General features: G+C 37.3%; 2 pseudogenes; one reads left to right on the top strand and one right to left on the bottom strand.

Moving 5' to 3' along the window:
* Nucleotides 1–301: 301 nt before the first annotated feature.
* LOC110100041 lies at nt 302–1,405 on the bottom strand (annotated as a pseudogene).
* A 29-nt stretch (nt 1,406–1,434) lies between these two features.
* LOC110100040 lies at nt 1,435–2,726 on the top strand (annotated as a pseudogene).
* Nucleotides 2,727–12,449: the final 9,723 nt, after the last annotated feature.

The raw sequence follows: 12,449 nt of genomic DNA, 5'->3' as shown, positions 1-12,449 counted from the left end.
GGCTTATTTATGTTAGTTTTCTTAAACTCTACTTTGAATGTAACGTTTATTTCTGATATGACTACTTTATTTACTTACAAAAGACTTAAATAGTTTAAATAAAAAAATAAAAATGATAGCACTTATCAGCGTTAAAACTTCATGTCTTTGAGATCCTATCTCAACTTCTTCATCATCCATGGCACTTGTCCCGTGCGTGAGTTAATCCCACCATCTGCATTGGAGAAAGAGATGTGAAATAGTAGGTGATTTAAGCAAGATTTGAGCAAGTAGCAAGATTTAAACAGGTATTGTGCAGGATTTAGGTTTCGTTTGGGATAGCTTTATAAAACAACTTTTTAGTTGTCCAAACTGTCTTCTCAAACGTTCTGCTTAGGTTAGGAATATTAGAATTTTTGACATCTACATCACCCATTCATGTATCTTATTCTTCTTTAATGTTTGCATCTCCATCAACCTCCTCATTTACCGATTGTATTTAGACATACGTTCACAAGAAGTTTATCCTCGCATGCACTCACAGCTTTTGGTGCTTCCTTCACTATGAGTTTACCCTTCTCATTTTGTATTGCTTCAATGCAAGCTTTAACTGTGTTATTTAGAATAATTATTCCCTTTGTCATTGTCCAAAGTTTGTGTACTGAGCACATAGTGAGGTTAGATAAGCTTAATCTTAACAAGGCAATCATCATTTCCTATTGCTTCCACCTTCCTCATAGATTTTCATTTTGTATAGAACACCAATAAGCTAAAAACACTTCATCTCAATATCAGCGAATATCTTCAACGACTAAAAGTCATCGTCCTCCTAATATGTTTCATAAAGGGCATCCTTCAATTCCTCGGTCAAAGCGGGTGCCACCTTTATCAACTCTTGCCCATCCAACACAACTTCCTTTGCTTCCATAGTGGATAGTTCTAGAATCAGTTCAAGATCTGAGACAATCAACTTGAACGCTTCACGGTCATGATAAAAGTTGTAGTAGATCGACCAGCCGATGTGGATGTAGAGATCCTCGAGATTGACACTGATAGTTTTGGAGATATGGTGCATGATAGAGTGAACTAGCTTGCTCTTGTTGTAAAGCTCCTCACAGGCATGGACATCCTCCTCGGAGACTCAACACTTGCTGAGTTCGATGTAGCCCTTATCACAGTCAACAAGGACAACCATGTAGGCTCTTGTCGATCTATGAGGATGAGAGAGTTGATGCTACGAATGCGAAAGCGAGAGAGCTTGTTAAAGGGTATCGTACCCGGCCTTGATGTTGTTGTACTCAAGTAGAGAGACATAGGCAGTCATTTTAGTGATGCTCCTTACCTGAATCATTATGGTAGTATCGACCTCTGGTAAGTGGGCTTCATACATCTGACACTCAAGATTCAGGAAGTTCATCCCCTCCATGGCTAGTAGAGAATGTTGCATGCGGGGCGATGAAATTCTCAAATCTTAAGTGTCGGATGTATGATGCTCACTTCTCAAAGTTGTTACTATCATAATGATTCATGTAAAGTGCATTGCTAAAATGGGTGCCAACATATTTCTACTTAAGTACAACAACATTGAGGGTATGATACCCTTTAATAAGCTCTCTCATCACAGCATCCTTAGTGTCAACTCTCTCATTTGTGTAGGTTGCTAAGAGATCTCCATGGTCGTGTATGTAAACTATGATAATGACTACATTGATCTTAACAAGCATCGAGTCCTAGAGGAGGACATCCATGCCTATGAGGAGTGCTACAATAACAGTAAGCTAGTTCACTCTATTGTGCACCATATCTCCAAAATTATCAATGTGGATCCCGAGTATCTCTACATCCACATTGACTGTGGCTTTATTGCAAGTTCAATCACGCCTTTGAGGCATTTAAGTTGATTATCTCATATCCAGAATTGATACTCGAACCACTCATTAAGGAAGTAAAGGAAATTGGGTTGGATGGGCCTAAACTGGTGATGGTGGTACCCACTATGACTGAGGAATTGAAGGATTCCCCCTTATGAAAAATATTAGGAGGATGATGAATTTGCAGTCGCTGAAGATATGCATTGATATTGAGATGAAGTGTTTTCAGTTTTACATTATTCTACACATAAAAGAGGATATGATAAAGGCAGAAGCAACATGAAATTATGATTTTCTTATTAAGACTAAGCTTGCCGCACCTCTTCCATATGTGCTTAGTACACAAACTTTGGATAAGGATAAGAGAATAAGTGGTCTAAACAATATAATTAAAGCTTTCATCGAAGCTGTTGTGTTTTGTTCCTATTTTTAGGTTTGTTTTTTTGTATAGGTTTTTGTATGGCAAAGTGTATGGCCATTTTGTGTTACTTTTGTGTAGCTCTTAGGTGCCTATTAATAGTCTTTAGCTTGTATTAGGAAAGCAGCCAAGGGAATAAAGTTTGAAGCATTTTGGCTCACGGTTCTCTCCTTCTCCCCTCTCCCTCCTCCTCTCTCCCTCTCTAGATCTTGCAAGAAGGTCTCTCAAGAAGATCTTCCTCCTTAGTTTCTACATAAGCAATAGAGAATGAGAAGGGTAAACTCATAGTAAAGGAGGCACCAAGAGATGTGAGTGAATGGACGGATAAGCTCCTTGCAGAGCATATGGCAAAACTAAAATTTACGAATGAGGAGGTTGATGGAGATGCATAGAGCGAATAAGTAGAAGATATAGAAATGAGTGAGGTAGATGTCAAAAATTCTAGTATTCTAAACTAGCCATGACGTAAATTAAGGCTAATATATTCTCTATTACATTATGAAGGTAATTTGGGCCTTCTTGATCATGCGAGACCAAGATGTAAATTTCACTTTTGACATCTTCTCTATAACATTAAGAAGATGTCCAAGCTTTCTTAATTCCACGCTATCAAGCTATAAGCCTCATCATTTCCATCATTTCTTCACTTTTATCATATCCCATAATCTAAATAAGAAGAATTATATATTTTTATCTTTGGAATCATCAACCAGTGCTTACCAATTGCATTAAAAAATATAAATAGCAGAAAATATAGTTATATTTCTATTCATTCAATATTTACTCATTGATTTAACCAAAATAAGTTATGTAATAATTATGATATGCAACCAATAATAACTAATCAGTTCAAATGCATAATGACTACAAAAAGGAAGAGAAGATCGATCGATGTAGAAAGGGAAATCAAGCCTACAGCCTAGATCAACCTCAATCTATAGGATCCTTACCCTTGCTTGAAAACATATAAAAATCATATAATTAGCACATACCCTAGCAAGTAGTCAATATCTATCACTGAAGTCAATACATCAAATAAAAATAATAACCACATAACTGTAAGAATATATAGCAATCAATAGGAACAATATCTTTCATATCATGTAATTCATATACAATCTTATCATATATATCAATCATATTCTCGTCATATATCATATAGTCATATCAGCACATTTTTTGTCTAGTTACATGTCAATCGTGTCAATAAATCAATCTTCTCATCGGTCAATTAATCACTGCATATCATAACTCACATGTCGTAAGTCATATTAGTTATATCTATCATTAGTTTATCTATTGTATATGTCATCTATTATTTCTATTCTATCATATCATGTTTGAACTATGTATGATATCATATATGCATACTAATGTTGAATTCAGTAAGGCAGGACATTTAGCTTTAAAGTGTTGTTTTCATCCTTCCATCTATCATATGTATCTATCAATCAATCAATTATTCTCAGTTAATCACATCTTTTAATTATTTCTATAAGTTATTTATTTTAATAAATGGTTTTCAATAAATTAAAGAATCATCACACTCTACCCTTCGATATAATCGATCAATCGGTTACAGGCTAACAACTATGATTATACCCCAAATCTTTTATTTTAAGGAAACTCCATCAGCTCATCCTCTTATACAGAGTATTATTATTTAAGAGCTAACTCATATTAATCATAGTGTTGAAAGCTAGTCTTTCTTGCTTATATGTAAATGTCGAATTTATTATATACTAATCATAGTCATTTTCTCTATCAATCTGTATATTATTTATTTACTTCAAAAAATCACAACTATCACTTTTCTCAATGAAATTTTTATAAAAATTATTCAAAACGTTTAGAATAATGATATATGTCACATATGATATATTTCACATATAATGAATAATGATATATATCTAGGCCTACAGCCTAGATTGACCTTCTGCCAGATCTCCAAGTGATGTCAGTCTTTTGCCCGACCTCCAAGTGACGCCTGCCTTCTGCCTGACCTCCATGTGACGACGGTCTTGCATCCGACTTCGGAGTGACGCTGGCCTTCTACCCAGCCTCCAAGTGACGTCGATCATCTGCCTGACCTCCAAGTGATGTTAGTCTTCTACCCGGCTTCCAAGTGACACCGATCATCTGCCCGACCTCTAAGTGATGTCAGTCTTTTACCCGACTTCCAAGTGACACCAGTCTTCTGCCTAACCTCCAAGTGACGTCGGCCTTCTGCCCGGCCTCCATGCGACGCCGGTCTTGCACCCGACTTTTGCCCATCGTTGGACTTCTACCCGTTGCTGGGCTTTCATTAGATTTTATACCCAACGCCCTACTTCCGCTCGTCACTGAACTTTCAACCTCCCTCCTGACAACGGACTACCCGCCTACTACAGTCTTTCCAACCTCCATCGCTAGTAACGAATGTGAATCTCCTTTGGTCATCAGATCTCTCGAATGATGGTGATCGCTCGTCGTGACCTCTATATAGAAAGAGGAGAAAGCTTCTACTCAATGAGGGGCCCTAGAGCTGAACAGGGGATATCCATCTGAACAGAGCTAGGAGAAGGCCTCAACTTGAGAAAGATGAAAAGAAAGTGAAGGAAATTATTACTCAGTGAGGGGCCCTAGGACTGAACAGGGGATACCATCTGAACAGAGTTGGGTGAAGGCCTCAGCTTGAGAAAGAAGAGACGAGAGGGGGACGTGCAAATTTTCATACCCCAAAGGGGGGTATTTATAGTGGTGTGAGGGAGAGATGAAGAGCCATTAATTTTAAGTTATACAATAATTATAAATTCTGCCATTAATTTTAAGTTATACAATAGTCATAATTATATGAATGTTATCATATATTATAGTTAACATAATATATCAAGTTATTTAATAAGTTATATATTAACATATATAACGTTTAATATATCTGTATATATATTAATATAGCATTAATTTATATATAAAGTTATATATTAATATATATAACGTTTAATATATCAATTATAGATTAATATATCATTAACTGTTATATAAGTTATATAATAAAGTTAATACTTAATACACTAATATATTAATATATGATTAACATCATATACATCTGATTATATATGACGTCATATTTTGAAATTTTGTTCTTATATGAAGTGGGTGTTGTTGATTTGATTCGACTTAGTACTAATATAAATTCACTAGTTAATTAAGTTAGTAATCATATATGTATATATATTTATACATTATGTATTTTATCCCATAAAAGTATGATTTGGACATTTTAAATACTGAAATTATACAAGTATTTTTGAACTTTGCAAGATTTGACGTCCAAAAATAGGGGGCAACTGATACGTCGTCAAAAAATAGTCTCGATCAAGCACGAATCTCGAGGCAAAATCAAGTTGGAATATTTAAAAATTAAATTGAAAACCATTTGAATTCCTATTTCAGCAAACTTACAGTCAAACTAAGCGTCTCGGAAACACGAACCCAACGACACCAAAATCGACCCAATCCGAGCCCAAATGAGTCCAAATCAAATACTTGAAGCCCTTTTGGAAGGATGTAACCACAATTTGGGTTACCAAACGGTCTCCAATTGTGACATGCTTATAATCAAATTGAATGGCTCGATGAGACGAATCCAACGAGCCCAAGATCATCAAATTATGATATCATTAAGACAGTCAAAGATCCCTTGAACGGTGCATGATCGCAGGAATCAAGATCGACCGTCCATCCGAACCACTCCCAATATCTTTCACTTATTTACAAATCATGCTTCTCAAGAATTCTATAAATATAACCACATTTCCTCTTGAAAAGGGGGAAGAAGCCAAGAGAGAAGTAGGAAGAGAAGAAGGAAGAAAAGGAAGAAAGCTCCAACCTATCACGACCCAAACCGACCGAAACGAATCCCTTCGTGTCAGGCCGTGACGGAATTGAAATACATGATCTAGCTTTAGAATTTGCTTCGGACTTTCTTCCAAATATCAAACTTACAGAAAACACAGAGCTACTATAAACATCAAATATAAGGAACAGTTTGATCCTGGAAGGAAATACAAGAAAACTGGCTTTCACACAACCGCCTAGCTCCTCTTCGACCACCACTGGAGTTCTGCCGCACCACCGCAGGAGTTCTACCGCACCGCCGCCGGACCACCAAGGGACGCCGGAGTGCCACCCGAAGCTGAAGTACCCCTAACGCTGAAATGCCATTGCCGGTTCACCGCCTGACACCGGTGTGCTGTCGGACCGCCACCTGACAATGTAATGACGTTGGACTTTTGCAAAACTCTCAGCTGATATTTGTAATCTGGTCGTCTTCAAGGATGAGTCAGATCATTGTACTTTCCTCAAATTCTAGTGGAATCATTTTCAACTGGATTAGGCCCCGTTGTTTTTTCCCTTTCCCCAGTTTTTCCATGTAAAAAATATTATGTTTTCTGTGTGTGAGCTGGATATCCGTGCAACGTTAAGACGTATAATTATAACTCTATTCGTATATTCTAGCCCGCAACACTAGTATAAAAGCATTTATGGAATGACTGATTTGGAAGTTACACCAATAAGATAAAATCATTAAGCCATTAGACTAAGGGTTAGTTTGGTATGGCTTTCTTACTGCTTCTAAAGCAGCTTTATAGTACAAAAAAATTTTATACGAAAAAGTTGCTTTAGAAAATAATAAGAAAATTGTCCCAAACAAAGCCTAAAGCGGTCAGTATTTTGATGATTGAAAGTTTGAGCTGTTGCAATAAAGTATAAAAAATATATAACTTCTACTAGACCCAAATTTTTTTTTTACAAAATCAGATGGACTCAATTTTGTCGAACATGCTTGCATATGTGTGAGAGAAGCAAATATGGGACTACTGAACTCCATGGTTGGTAAAGGTTATTTATATAGGCTTCATATGAACCATTTTTTTTACTGCTTTTTAAAATAATTTTTAATTCAAAAAATTTTTATACTAATAATTTATTTTAAAAAGAAATAAAAAAAACTATCCCAAACTATAACATAATCTGCATAAATAGAAGAACCAATATGTATTGCAATGCGCCGTTGAATAATGCAGAGCAAAAGAAGCACATTTTATAAAAAAAACTATCCCACTGAGAAATTAGTTTGTGCTCGGTCTGGACCTAGAGTTATATTCGGATATGTGAGTATATATATATTGTCTACATACCGTGTAAAAAATAAAAAATATACTATATACAGACTATGTACATTCATAATTCAGATACAACTCTAGCTTCGAACTCTCCACAAAATAATTTCTTCTATTTAAGAGAATTTAGTGAAACAAACTATGAGCCACGGTGACCGCATTCCTAAGAGATATATGCTGGCAAAACCAAAAAGACCTGAAAATCAGTGTAAAACCAGATGGAGATCAACAACATTTTTCCAACTTTTGTACCAAGCTTTGACAGTAGCATTAATTTCAGAAGAATAGTGGAGGTGCTGGAAGTGGAATTTCTCATAATTCTTGGTGCGTCATCAAAAATTGTCGGGCACGAATCTCAAGGTATATTCAAGTTGAAAAATTTTCAAAATTAAAGTTGAGAAAATCCAAACTCCAATTTTAGAAAACTTATAGTCAAATTGAACATCTTAATGAGTCGAATGAAATGACACCAAAATGGGCCTATTCCGAGCCCAAAGGGGTCCAAATCAAAGGGCCGAAGTATATTTAAAAGTTTTAAAGCATTAATTGGATGACCAAGTGATCTCTAAATTTGACATGCTTATACAAAATAGAACGACTCGACCAGATAAATCCACCAAGACCGAGATATGCTAATTCCGACATCATTAAGACCATAAATGCTTGAAAAATACTCCATGATCAAGGGAATCAGTATAGGTTGCTCGGTAGAGCACTATAAATCTACCTTGGATTTTCATATTTACAGGGTATGTTACTTAGAAAAAAATTCTATTAATAAGCTCACTTTTTACATGAAGATGGGTCCATGGTTGGAGATTGGAGAGAACTCTGAGGCTTCAAAGATTTTAAGCTCCATCCAAGCACCATCATATGCAAATTTCCGTCGTTCAACCGAACCACCGCCCTATAACCCAACATTCGTTCGACCATCGTCGGACCACCGCTCAGTCGCCGACCGTCATGGAACCACCGCCCAATCATAGTCGAACCACCGTCTGGTCGTCGACCACCGCCTGACGTTGACCACAGTCAGACCATTTCCCATCATTCGATCTCTACCGGGCTTCTCCCCGACCACCGTCGGACCACCACCTAGCCTCCAATGGTTGTTGGACCATCGTTCGGCCACCAACCGCGACTAGGCCACTGCTTGCCTGCCGATCTCTGCAGGACGTTTACGCAACCATTGTCTAACAATTGCCCAACTGCCGACCATCGCCAAACCACCGCCCAGCCACTGACCACAGTCGGACCACCGCCCGTGTCACGACCCAACCCGACTGGGACGGATCCCGCTCGCATCGTGTCGTGACGGAACTTAAACTTGAAATCCATGATCTAGCTTTGGAATTTGCTTCCGAATTTTTTTCCAAATATTAAATAGATAGAAAAACACATAGCTACTATAAACATCCAAATATATAACAGTTCATCTATCTTTTCTTTCATCAAAACAATCATATACAATACAATCCATGGCTTCAGACAGAAATAACATAACAGAACAGAAAAGCCATGACTGTACCAAAAATCAAAAGTACAAAATACATAATCTTAGATCAGACACAGAACTTCTAGTCCAAGACCTCCTTCCCTTTTCCAGAACCTGAAAACCACGTAGAAAATAAGGATGAGCTAACAGCTCAGCAAGACATCACTCACCAATCAAAATCATCAGAAATTCACATCAGAAAATAGCCGAACGGAAATCATAGAACAGATACTTGATCAATAGAAATCAAACAACTGATACAGAAAACTGAAGTCATGTCAAATCGGAGTTCAGAACAGATATCATAAAGCTTTCAAGTCACATAGCAGACAGAATCATACGAAATGACCATAATCGTACAGAAATCAGATAAAATCACATTCATATCAGATGATTCTAATCAGATAATTCATAAAATAGATCAGATAAGTCACATCACATATTATCAGATATCAAAACATCAGATTCCCTGACCCTGACAGAATTTCAACGGATTCTGGCCCCTTATGCCTTCCTTCCCTGACACAAACAGAATCTCGACGGATTCTGGCCCCTTATGTCTCCCGTTGTGCTTATAGCACCAGAACAGAACAGATATTCAGAATTTCCGGAACAGAACTTACTTTTAGATTTCAGAGCTCATTTCAAATTTTCAGATTTCTCGGACCCAGACATCGGAATCACAAAGGATTCTGGCCCCTTATAACTCCCTTCTGATAGCATACAAATAATCAATTCATTCAATGTATCAATTCAGGAAAAATCAGAATTCGTACGAAAAATCAGTAGCATAACGGCAGTATACATAATTTACACAAAATTTACAGATTCAGAAATTTATCAAATTATCACAGAATATTCACAACAATATTATAAGACTTTCATTGTACTGAAGTAACATTTTTCAACATCCTGACAACTTGCAATTCAATTAAAACGCCGTAGAATTCAAAATATCTGATAAAAATCTTCCAGAAAATACTCAAAACGTGCACAATTATCATCTCAGAAATATACCAAAAGTTACGCGTTAAAACCTTTAGCAGTGCGAAATAAAATCAATTATTCGCTAATGAAAAAAAAATCCGGAACAGAAAAGTCATCAAAATTCTCGTTTCTGAAAATTGAGAAAGGCGGAATGTGCCTTACCTCGAGTCAATCAACTTTCCCAGCTACAGCAACGGACGAAAAAGAGCCGGAGTCGCCCAAAAATCCACTTTTCTTCCTCTTTCCACAATTTTCTCTCTCCTCGGCTTGCATTTCCTTCAAAATCGACACTATTCAGATATTTATTAAGCAGAATCGTCCCGGATGATGTCCCTATCGTCCCGGGACGATCTTCTCTGGACTCAAATCGTCCAGACGAAAATAAATTCCAATTTCTTCGTCCCTGGACGAAACTCTCTGTCTGGTTCGTCTCGACGGTACGTCCCGACCCTTCCAGGTTCGTACAGACGAACCATACAGATTTCTTTACAATTTCTTCACAACCTGCACCGATCGTCCCGAGACGATCCACTTCGTCCCGGACGATCCTGGGAGGAAAAATAGTCTTTACAGCCCGATCTCCGTCGGGCTTCCGCCCAAACATCGTCAGACCACCGCCCAACAACCGATCGTTGTCGAACCCCCGCTTGGCCACCAACCTTTGCTGGAACTTCTTTCAGCCACTGTCACCAGACTTTTGACCCATGTCATCCAACCAAAATCGTTACAAACTCCCAAGTATCCATAACTATAATTTAATCATCTTCAAGTCAAAGGATGAGTCAACCTGTATAACTCACTCAAGTTAGTAGAATCTTTTCACTTGGGCAAGGCCCTATGATTTTTCCCTTTTGGGGCTTTCTGCATAAAAAATTTGTAGTATTTTTTGCTTTCTCTCCAAATATCTATTTATATGTTAGATATCCGTGCATTGCTAGGATAAAAGATTCATTCACATTACCTCCGCAATATACTAGCTCGCAAGCTAGTCGCAACCATTATATTGTTACTTTTCCTTTTATTGAAGTAAACAGTGTAGCAGGTATTGAGGTAACAGAAATACTTTTAGTATAAGAGGGAGTGATCATGTCATTGATGTATTACGGAATTTGTTAAAGATTAGGCTTGACGAGGAAGAGAGGCCCAAGGAACCACTTGCATCACAAGTTAAAGGTAAATGGGCATTCAAAGTTGATACCTTACAAAAAAAAAAATTATCTTCCTCAGATACAAATCTCAATGTATTTTAAAAACTTAGAAAATAAATTCAAGATGATTAAAGCTACAATTTTAGCAACTTTCTAGTCAAACTGAACGTCTCAACAAGACAAATCCAACAACACAACAAGTGATCCAATTCGAGCCCTAATGCGTCCGAATCAGGGGCCTAGAGTGCAGTTGGAAGTTTTAGGACATTAATTGGATGACCAAATAATCTTTAAATTTGGCATGCTTATAGTCGAATCGAGCGGCTCAACGAGACAAATCTAACGAGATCAAGATCGCTTAATTTTGATTTTATTAAGACAGTTAAATGATAAAAAAACATTCATAATTAAGGAAATCAGTACAATCCACCCAATATAGTGCTCCAGATTTTCACCATATTTACAGAGCATGTTACTCACGAAAATCTATAAGTAGACCTACACTCCTTATGTTAGGGGACCCTTGGTTAGAGATTCAAACAAGCTTGAAAACTTTAAGAATCTCAGAGCTCCACCTAAGCACTACTTGCAACAAGCCCTTCGTTACATTAAGGGATAAGCCATACGAACTAAGGCCTCACTTAACCCTTCTTTATTGTTAGACCTTTGCGGCTCATTCGTTACCGCAAGACCTTTCGTTGACCAACCGTTGCAAACTAACCTCCTCCGTCAGTTCACTACCACCGACTTGTGATTAGGGGTGTCAATATTTGACACGACACGAAAACCCGACCCGGACCCGACCCGGAAAATCCGGGTTGAACCCGACCCGATTTCAAAACTGGTCGGGTTCGGGTTCCAGAAATCGACCCGTTTCAAAAAACGGGTCGGGTTCGGGTTCGACCCGAACCCGACCCGTGACCCGAAATTGACACCCTTACTTGTGATCATTCAACTCCAAGCGTCCATACGAACTCTGGCACTATTTTAGCCAACTCTTTTGATTGTAAATTTACAATCTCCGAGTTAAGAGATGAGCCAATCTTCGTAATTCACAAATACATAGTGGGATCATTTCAGCTATGCAAAACCACATAATTTTTCTCATTCTAGATTTTCCGCGTTAAAAAAAAAAAAGTTTTGTATTACTAATGCTCTTTTATTTATCAATTTACGTGCTAGACATTCATACAAATTAGGACACAAAACTTTATCTTTCTATTGTCACAATTTTTTTAGCCTACAACAAAAGTAAATGTGGTTCTTGGTTTCTAACTCCTCACAGTAGAATTGAGTGACAAGGTTCTCGTTTAAGAATTTTGAAAACATAGGATTAATAAGGATATATTTTCCATGAATTAATTAAAAAAGCTTACTAATTTTTCA

This window comes from Dendrobium catenatum, unplaced genomic scaffold (assembly GCF_001605985.2).
Source record: "Dendrobium catenatum unplaced genomic scaffold, ASM160598v2 fragScaff_scaffold_993, whole genome shotgun sequence".
NCBI classification, from domain to species: Eukaryota; Viridiplantae; Streptophyta; class Magnoliopsida; order Asparagales; family Orchidaceae; genus Dendrobium; species Dendrobium catenatum.
The sequence above is the reverse complement of the archived record's forward strand: the minus strand, read 5'-3'. Positions and strand labels throughout refer to the sequence as shown.